General features: G+C 37.1%; 1 pseudogene; it reads right to left on the minus strand.

The window, feature by feature from the left end:
• Positions 1-549: 549 nt before the first annotated feature.
• On the minus strand, positions 550-3,451 carry LOC124976592 (cytochrome b-c1 complex subunit 2, mitochondrial-like; annotated as a pseudogene).
• Positions 3,452-10,913: the final 7,462 nt, after the last annotated feature.

The raw sequence follows: 10,913 nt of genomic DNA on the forward strand, positions 1-10,913 counted from the left end.
AAAAACCCTGGGCACTGAGTCTCTAGTGGAATTCCATTTCATGTGTCACAATTTAAGGCTCGGGGGATTACACTGTTCTATGTGACTATAGAAACATAGAACTATGGTAAGGTTATACTATTTTTTTTTCCAGGTTCTGTCCCTTTGCAAACTTCCCTACTCTGATTTGCTTTGTATCCTTTGCTATTGTATATAATAGCTGTGAGTTCTGTGAGAGTCCATCTAACAGATCACTGAAACTGGGGGTGGTCTTGGGGACTCCTGGGACAGAATTTTATAAGGAATCGGTTTACAGATGAGATGAGAATTGTAATTTGAGGTGTGGTACATTCTGGAAATTAAACCAGGGGAAAATATGAAATAGTTCTTTACTGTTGTTTAAACTCTTGATAACATTATCCAGAAATTAACTGGTATGAACCGAGTTCTTTCTAACATAAGAGCAGTAAAATCAGATTAAGGCAGGTGGAGCCTATATATTCTTTTGCTATTCCCAACATAAACTGAATCTGTTGAATTTAATCTACTAGAAGAGAAATGAATTACCTGTTAATGGAAAATCCTTACACAGGTATCTTGGTGAACGCCCATAATTGCAGTGTAGGAGAAGGAAAAACTGGAAAGGTTTCCTTGAGCAATTGTTTTTACTTGGTTATAGGCAGCCTTGATAACATCTCCAGCAGCTGCAGCCTGGAAGTTCGTGTAAATTCCAAAGAGCCCAGAATCCGAGTAAATGACATTGAAAGCAGAAACATCAAATGGCTGGTGATTTCCTTTGGTATTGGCCTGGTACGAGACACTAGTGGCATTGCTGCTCCTTTTGGCATGTGGTCCCGTACTGAGGACATGCTGAAGAACACTGGATGCACGTGCTTCTGCACTTCCTATTGCACTTTTCGCTACAACAGCAGCATGGACAAGACTGTCTGCATTTTGTTCTCGAATTTCACCTCCACCATATTTAGCCTTTGTACCAGATAAACCAAGCCTACCCCTCATGTTGGAAACTGTTCAGGAACCTGCTTTAAAACAGGATGACTCACACCAAGTCCAATCAAAGCCGTTCTTGTTCTTGTAAAATGGTTCTGAATGAAGTGATGAAACTCTTCTGATGTCACTTTTCCAATCCCATAGTCAGGACAATATAATGAATTAGCTAAGGCATTCCAGTAAGCAGCAGCATGCAAATTTTCAATGAGATAGGCCTGTGGATTCTGAAAAGTCACAGCTTGGTCAATCTTTAGCTGAGACTGAAGGGCGGCCACTTCCCAATGATGAAATTCTGCTGCTGTGGTGACATTGAGCAGGGACTCCATTAGAATGTCAACATCATCCCACAGGCACTCCACAGCATATGCCGTATTTTCCCTTGTTGCAGTCACACTTAATTTACCACCAACTGCTTCAATTCCATGGGTTATCTTGAAAGATGAAGCACCTTTTGTAGTTAAACTGGATGCAAGATGCAGCAAATGAGAGGTTCCTGAATTGTTGGAGTCCTCATATCTACTGCCTGCTTTAAGGAACAAACCAATTCTTGATGCAGGAACATAATTTTCTGGGGAAGCAGTTACCAAACCATTTGGTAATTTGGTAAACTCAAGGTCCTAAGGATGTAGAGGAACTCCTGTGGGGGCAGCTTTGCCTTTAATTTTGGGGGTAACTTTGAGGGAATAAAATCTCAAGAAGGACCTGGCTCTGGGCAGTACTTCATGGCTCAAGAGTGCTCTGACCCACAGTCACTATGGCTTAAAGGAAGGTAAGATGGTAGTGGAGGCTGGTTCTGCTCCATTCTTGCCATCAGATACTGGTTGGTATGGTAAAGCTGTTGGCATGTTTCTCAAAAACAGGTACATTTGCTCAATTGAGGTGTCCGATTGATGATAAATGGACAAAACAATTTGGCATATATACCCACTAGAATATTATTCATCCATAAAAATGAGTGAAATACCATCAATTGTGGCAACATGATGGGACTGGAAAACTATGTTGAGTGAAATTAGCCAGATGTAGAAATACAAGTACCATGTAAGAGCATAATGCAGAATAGTGATCACTAGAGGGTAGGAAGGGTGTAGGGAGGGAGGATGAAGCGAAGCTAGAAAATTGTAGAGAGGAGGCGTAAGTCCTAGTTTTATAGAACAGCAGGGTTACTATGATTTACAGCAATTTATATTTTATGAAGAATTAAAAGGATTTTGAGGCTTCTAACACAAAGAAATGATGCATGTTTAAAAAGATGGAAATGCTAATTATCTTGATTTAATCATCACACAATGTATACATGGATCAAATTATCCTATATTATCCAATACATGTGTACAATTGTTATGTCAATTAACAATTTAAAAAATAAAAATAAAAATGGTCATAAGAAAAAAAACAAGTATATTTGTAATAGTTCATATAATTAATAAATCTGGATATTTAAGATTCAGGAGGTGAGGGAGTAAATTTCACTTTGTATGTTGTCTTTGAATTAGGACAATTTAATATCATATAGGATGATTACATAGCTTATCATTCAATAGGACACTTCTGAGAGTGAAAGGAGAACTATAATAATTGTGTAGAAATAATGTATAAACTGGGACTGTTTATGGGAGGTTGGAGACATGTGATCAATCATGAAGCCTTAAACACTTTTCTCTACTCTTTTTCTTTTCACAGGTATTTTGGGAATATGTGAAGTTGTAAGGAATTTTGAGTGTGGGAGAAAATACTCAATGATCTTGTATTTGTTGATATTAAAACATGGATTTGAAATTCTTTTGTCACTTATTCTTTTTGATATATCCCTTGAAACTGGGTGGGCTTGTATCTTTTGTGACCAATAGAGTATGATGGTATACACTATAATTTCCAAGGCCAAGTATCTTAGTCCTTTTTCTGTTACTATAACAATGCCTGAAAGACTAGATACTTTATAAAGAAAATAAGTTTGCCTAACTCACAGTTTTGGAATCTGAAAATATAAGATTGGGTGGCCACATCTGTTTGGCCTCTAGTAAAGCCCCCTTGACTGTATCAGAGTATGGCTGACAGCGTCAGGATGGAAACGTGTAAGATGGAGAGAGAAATTTCATGTTCGAATGAGAAGCATAAAGATTTAGGGGCCAGACTTTCTCTTTTCATAACAACTCACTCTCAGAATAACTAACCAGGGTCCCGAGAGAACTACATTAATCTCTTTCAGGGGTGATGCCCCTGGTGACCTAATTACCTCCCCCTAGGCCTGACCTTTTACAGATCCCACTGCTTCTCAACATCACCACACTGAGAGAACTGAACGTCCAGCAAACGCACCTTTGGGGGACAAACTCAAGCCACATCCAAACCATAGAACTGGCTTAACAGGTGGTACAGATACTCCTGTTGGGAGTACTGAGATATGTAAAACATCTAACTTCCCTGGGCTGCTGTACTGTAAGGAAGTAACAGGCGACATGCAGGTGTTCTGGACGGCAGTCCTAGTCCTCAAATCATCCCAGTCTAGATGAACATGACTGAATGAGCCTTCAGATGATCCCAGGTTGTGGCTTTCAGATCTTCCCAGCTGCGGCCACCATCATCCTGGGGGAAGATGAACCATCCTGGCTTTAGCCTTTCTAAATTTCTGACCCAACAAATCCATGAGCTTCTAAAAATGGTTGTGTTAAGCCACTAACTTTTAGGGAAATTTGTCATACAGTAAGAGTGATGGGAATATTGTGCTTTCTACTGTTGCATTTATCTATTTCAAGCTACTCCAGGACTTTCCCAAATACCCTTGGCTTTGAGCAGAGAAACCTCATGGTCCTGAGCACACTGTTGGCCCTCTCTGAGGTGGTTCTTGGTTCTGAGATACTCTATCCACGTACTAGTTGTCTTTAGGCACATCTAGTTTTTTGAGACTTGTTTTGTAGATTCTGATACTTAAGGACTTTCCTGTTCTTCAAATTAGAACGTTATATACTCTAAGATCAACTTCAGAGTTTCAGTGTATGCTGATTGTATTGCTTTTTGTGTCTTTTCTCCTCAGGCAGGTGGTAATGTAAGCTCCTTGGGGACAGGAGACATGGCAGGGTGTATGTTTGATCCCGGGCAGCACAGGGCAGTGATGATACCGTGATGGACAGATGCTCGGGGTGGGGGGGGCACATTTCCTTGTACTCTGTGGAACCATGTTTACATATTTATTATTTTCCTTTGCTCTCAAAACGCGGTAGATCTTCAATTGTGTTATTTAGAAACATTATCAAGGACAACTCTGAATTGTAAAGAGAAAGCAGAAGAGATCATTTTAGATGTGCCTGTGCTAGATGAGTTAATGAGATGCGGGGCAACAAAAGCATATAATGGATAGCTTCATTTGTGGAATAAACAAAGCTCCCAGAATGTGCCAATACAAAATCCTTATTAATAGGTGGATTTAGAGTCTTTTAAAGCTTTTGATCATGTTTTACAGGCTAATAAAGCTTCTTGGGGAAAAGCAAAGTCTAAAATCTTTCCTATAAATTAGTTGATGCTTTTATTTTCCCTAAATCGATCATTGTGTTCTAATAAGGAAAACTTTAAGGAGGTTTCTTAGCAATGGATAGAAGAATTTCTCAAAGAATTAGAAAGAAATTAAGAAGACATAGAGGAACACTTTAAGGTTAATTGTTTAGGAGGATCTTCTGTTCTAGGACTATGAAGATAGGGTCATCCTGATAAAATGTGACACCCTGCAGTAGTGTTTTGGGGTCTGACAGTAATATCATTTTATCTCCTTTTTCTGGGCTTCACTCAGAGCTGAAATCTGTAGGAGAGGATTGGGGTCAAAGCTTCCAAGTTCTCCATTTCCTCTCCTGGGAGTGGCAAAAATAGCAAGGAAAGGTTTGGTACTAGATGAAATTACTCACTATGGACAAAATACATGGAACTGTAGAGAAATGTTAGAGGCAATTTTTTTTTTTTCAAAGAAACAAACAGTAAAGATAGCATCACACAAAACTGAGAGTGTTGTTTTTCTTTGTCATTATAAGAAATAGTATAATTACCAATTGTACATTCTCAGTTGCTATAGAGTTTTAGTCATAATTAATGATCCTTCAGTTTCTGCTTCTGATTTTATTTTGTCTCAAAAGTTGTCTTACTCCAAGTCTCTAGATAAATATATTTTTATACATATTACCTTCTACCATTTTGATATATATGATACAGGTTTAGATAGTTTGTAATCATTAGTTACTTTTTAAAAAAGGTCCTACTTCGCTGATTTTGTGGCTACTAATTAATCTAATGGTTTGAGTACTATGATTAGTGATTGACCCAGAAAATTTCCTTTTACTGAACCCTCCATAGAGAGATCTTTCAAGATCTGTATGCACAACAGTTCTTGGAATAACTTCAGGAACCTAGTGAGATAAGCTGATTGTCTCAGAAACCTATTTTAATTAGATGATTTATAAGACATTGCAAAGAAATCAGTCAGTGAATGCCCTTAGGGCAGGGTGATAATGGATACATAGCTTAATTGTCAAATTAAGGGATATGGGCAGAGACAGGTTTGGCACAGCATGTCCTACGATGCTTGCATCTGAAGATTTAGTTGCTCAAAGATAAAATGAATTGAGTCTGCTGGCTTTTTAAAACATCTCTTGGTTGATGAAAGAAATAGCAGAGATACAACAATTTATCTTTGAGGATATAGATCTCAAAAGCATACAGTTTCAAGTCCTTAGAGAAAGGGTAGAATGTGGAGCACAAATATAAATTCTAGCTACTCGGGTCAGTGGTGGTCATCCTCTGCTTTTTTATTTGTTGGGTAATAGTGGGACATGGGAAAGGGCAGGTGGCAGCATTTTTCCTTTTGCTGAATTAAATTTTAGAGAGCTCATATGACATGCATTTTTATCTGAAATGAGAGGTTCACATTGGGAAAAGATAGTGAAGAGAAATAGGAAAAACTTGTCTCTGTTTCCTGTGGGCCTTGAAACATTTGTATGGAGGAAGAACAATAATAAAATATATAAATTAGCTTTTTGCTTATTTTTAATCAAAAGCAACTTTTAATTGAGTTTATTAGGCATTTGGGGATTGAGGTATAAGCAGAAGCACAATTCACTAATTCTAATTATTTTCTCTGTTGTAGACCTCAGTTGAACTTTAATAATAATAATGAAGCATAGTCCTATCTAAAGGGAACTGCTTTACTTGCTGTTATGTACTCTGAGTTCCAGAAATTCTCCACACCCTTATTTGTAAAAATATATGCCCTTTATAGAAAATGTTGTTATAAAGTAAGAAGAATCCTTTATATTGCTACCACCCAGACAATAATGTAAAAATTCCTGATAATATAAAAACATTAATGACAGCTAATGTTTTCTATTTATAATTTTTTACATTATATAAAATTTCCTGCTTTTAATATAAGTACTTTCCAGTTTTATTGTAAATTCTTCATGAAAATGTATGATGCATGCATAATATTCTGTTAATCTCTTTTAATGTCCACTACCCACTCTGGGCAGAGTAAAATCTTCTGGGTATTAGCAAGAATGGAGAGAACAATCTAAACAGCAGGGAACTGCAATTGAGTCAGTCCCAAGCCAATTTATCCAAGCTACCAGGAAAAAGAGCTTTGACTTTTTACAGCTAAAAGTCTCTTTCTGGTAATAATGTAGGCAGATATATTTTATGAATACACAAAACTGCTTTTGTTTATTTATACTGAGTATGACCAAAGTCAACAGTAGACACAATGTGTCTACCAGACCTAAGATATTCTCAAACACCTAGTCACAGTGAATTCCCTGATATTTAAAACCTAAACACATTCTTTTTGTCATCTAGAATCTTTTACTTCAACAATTCGGTGGGTTCCTCCCAGAACTTTCCCTAAAATGAAATTAACTAGAACATACTGGTCCACTTCTAGTTAGCAATTACTTCATTTATATATGTTTTTTTTTTCCTCTCAAAATATAGAGAATCCAATCTTGGAATAACAGAAAAAGGTGTATTTAATTCAAGCTTTGCTGACACCTGAGGTTGAACTTCTACATAAGTCATGGCGAACCCTACTTTTTAATATTTATTTTTTTGAGGTATGGGGGATTAAACCCAGGTGTGCTCTACCACTGAGCCATGTTCTTAGCCCTTCTTATTTTTTATTTTGAGACAGAGTCTTTCTTTTTAATTATAAACAAATGGAGTACAACTTGTTTCTCTTGTTGTACATGAAGTAGAGTATATGATTATACCATTTGTGTAATCATACATTTACATATGGTAATGGTGTTTGATTCATTCTGTTATTTTTCCCTTCTCCCCAACCCTTCCCATCCCTCTTTTCCCTCTATACAGTCCTTCCTTCCTCCATTCTTGCTTCCCTCCTACCCCCCATTATGTATCATCATCCGCTTATCAGCGAGATCATTTGTCCTTTGGTTTTTTGAGATTGACTTATCTCACTTAGCATGATATTCTCCTATTTCATTCATTTGCCTGCAAATGCCATAATTTTATCATTCTTTATGGCTGAGTAATATTCCATTCCACAGTTTCTTTATCCATTCATCAATTGAGGGGCATCTAGGTTGGTTCCACCATCTGGCTATTGTGAATTGAGCAGCTATGAACATTGATGTGGCTGCATTACTGTAGTATGCTGATTTTAAGTCCTTTGGATATAGGCCAAGGAGTGGGATAGCTGGGTCAAATGGGAGCTCCATTCCAAGTTTTCTAAGGAATCTCCATACTGCTTTCCAGAGTGGCTGCACTAATTTGCAACCCCACCAGCAATGTATGAGTGTTCCTTTTTCTCCACATCCTCTCCAACACCTATTGTTCCTTGTATTCTTGATAATCATCATTCTAATTGGGGTGAGATGGAATCTTAGTGTAGTTTTGATTTGCATTTCTCTTATTACTAGAGATGTTGAACATTTTTTCATATATCTGTTGATTGCTTGTACATCTTCTTCTGTGAAGTGTCTGTTCATATCCTTAGCCCATTTGTTGATTGGATTATTTGTATTCTTTGTGTAGAGTTTTTTGAGTTCTTTATATATTCTGGAAATTAGTGCTCTACCTGAAGTATGAGTGGCAAAGATATTATCCCACTCTGTAGGCGCTCTCTTCACATTACTGATAGTTTCCTTTGCTGAGAGAAAGCTTTTTAGTTCGAATCTATCCCAGTTATTGATTCTTGCTTTTATTTCTTGACTATGGGAGTCCTGTTAGGGAAGTCTGATCCTAAGCCGACATGTTGAAGATTTGGACCTACTTTTTCTTCTGTAAGATGCAGGGTCTCTGGTCTGATTCTGAGGTCCTTGATCCATTTTGAGTTGATTTTTGTGCAGGGTGAGAGATAGGGGTTTAGTTTCATTCTGCTGCATATGGATTTCCAGTTTGAGACAGAGTCTTGATAAATTGCTGTGTCTGGCTTCAACCTTGTCAATCTGCCTCAGGTTCCCTTTGCTGGGATTATAGTCATGAGCCACCATGCCTGGCTGAACCTCTTTTAAACTTTTAACAATGTAAAATTTCTGCAGTGCCTTTCTTCCTCTTGCATCTGATTTTCCATAGAGTTGCACTTACTAGCGCATTCTACCTTGAATTTACCGAAAACTTATTTTGATTCTAACAATATTTAACAACAATCTCTACTATTGATAACTCTGGTCAATATCATCCAACATATTCCCCAATACATTCCAGTATTTGAAGACAGTATGATTTCTTAAGTATTCCATAATATAAGCATCTTTGAATAGTAAGCTTTTTTTGTGTTAGGGGTTTGTTCTAATAATACATTCCCTGTAATAACATTTAGTGCTCATTTAATATATGCCAGAATTGTTGATGTATATTATGTCCAACAACTCACAAAATAATCTCTTAAAAGGTAGCTATAGAAAAGATTTTAAAAATGCTTCCATGAACACGACGGAAAATGCAATATACTCACCGTGGTTCATTTTCAACAGAGCAGCAAGACATCCTTCCTGAACATAAGATGAAATCATTCTGTTCAAACCTTCAGCGACTCACACTTTCACTCACACTCCATACTCAGGTTCTCTCAGTGGTGCAAAACCCAACTTCTGCACCTGTCCTAGTCACCTCGAGACCTCATCTCCTTTGTCCCCCCACACCCTCCTATTTGCTACATCCTGAACTGTATTGAGTATGCCCAGCATGAAACCTAGACATTATCTCTTTTCTCTGACTGGAACACTCTTCCCAAGATGACAGAAGAGTTGACACTTGCATTTCTTTCTGGTCTTTATACACATCACTGTCTTAATGTGGCCACCCCTACCACCTTTAAAATTCTAAAACTTAGAATTGTAAATTGCTCCCTGCTCTGACCCTATTCCTAATATTTAGCCTTTCCCATTTTTGTTCCATAACAAAATCTTCTACTATACCAAATAATCTCCTTACTTTTAAAATATTTATTATGCAGTTTCACATCACCAAAGCATTATACATATAGTAATATTTGTATATTTTGTTCAGTAGAATATAGAGTCTGGAATTTAAGAAGTCTTCCAGTATTTTTGAAAGGTTTCATTCATTAACTCAAAAGAATTTCAGTGTTTGCCGTTCTCTAACCCTATTTTCATGTGCTGCATTTTTCTGTTGTGCTCATGGAAGCATTTTAAACTCTTTATAATGCTACCTTTTTGGATTATTATTTTGTGGGATGTTAGATGTAATATACATAGAACAATTCTGGCACATATTAAATACTCACTAAATGTTATTTTTATTTCTGGAAGCACATAATGCTGTTCTTGGTACACCTTTGGAGGATGTGAATCAAGATTTGTCAGATGACTGAACAAACCTTATTTCCCCTCATAGTGTTTTGTGGCTTTCCTGAATGTATGCTCCTGTTGGTTCTTACAACAACCTTTCAACACCTTGAAAATCCCATTCCATTTCCTTCTGCTGAGAAGCCTGTCAGATGAATTAAAACATCCTTATGTGTTTTTTCTCCCTTTTCTCTCATTACTTTTAGAATTCTCTTTCACTGTAGAGAGTTGATTACAGTAAGTCTTGGGTTAGAGTTGGTTGAGTTGTACCTGGATATTTGTATTCTTCTCTGTTTGTGATATTTTCTGTTATTATTTTTTTGAATAAATTTCCTACCCATTTGGCATTCTCAAGTCCCCCAAATCCTGACATTTGCTCTTTTAATATTGTTCCCAAATTCCCAGAATTTACTGCATTCTTCTTCATTCTTTTTTCTTTTCCTCCTCCAATTATGTATTTTCAAATAGCCTGACTTTGAGCTCATGAATTTTATTTTTCTTCTGTTTGATCTATTCTGCTGTGAAGGCCTCCTGTCATGGTTTTAATTTCACTTAATGTACTTTTTTTTTTTGTAAACAAATGGGATACATGCTGTTTCTCTGTTTGTACATGGCGTAAAGGCATACCATTTGTGTGATCATAAATTTACATAGGGCAATGTTGTTTGATTCATTCTGTTATTTTTTCCCTTCCCCCCCACCCTTCCCACCCCTCTTTTCCCTCTATACAGTCCTTCCTTCCTCCATTCTTGCCCCCCTCCCTAACCCTAACTCTAACCCTAACACTAACCCCTCCCACTCCCCATTATGTGTCATCATCCACTTATTAGCGATATCATTCGTCCTTTGTTTTTTTGAGATTGGCTTATCTCACTTAGCATGATATTCTCCAGTTTCATCCATTTGCCTGCAAATGCCATAATTTTATCATTCTTTATGGCTGAGTAATATTCCATTGTATATATATACCACAGTTTCTTTATCCATTCATCAATTGAAGGACATCTAGGTTGGTTCCACCATCTGGCTATTGTGAATTAAGCAGCTATGAACATTGATGTGGCTGTATCTCTGTAATATGCTGATTTTAAGTCCTTTGGGTATAGGCCAAGGAGTGGG

This window comes from Sciurus carolinensis, chromosome 2 (assembly GCF_902686445.1).
Source record: "Sciurus carolinensis chromosome 2, mSciCar1.2, whole genome shotgun sequence".
In the NCBI taxonomy this organism is placed as follows: Eukaryota; Metazoa; Chordata; class Mammalia; order Rodentia; family Sciuridae; genus Sciurus; species Sciurus carolinensis.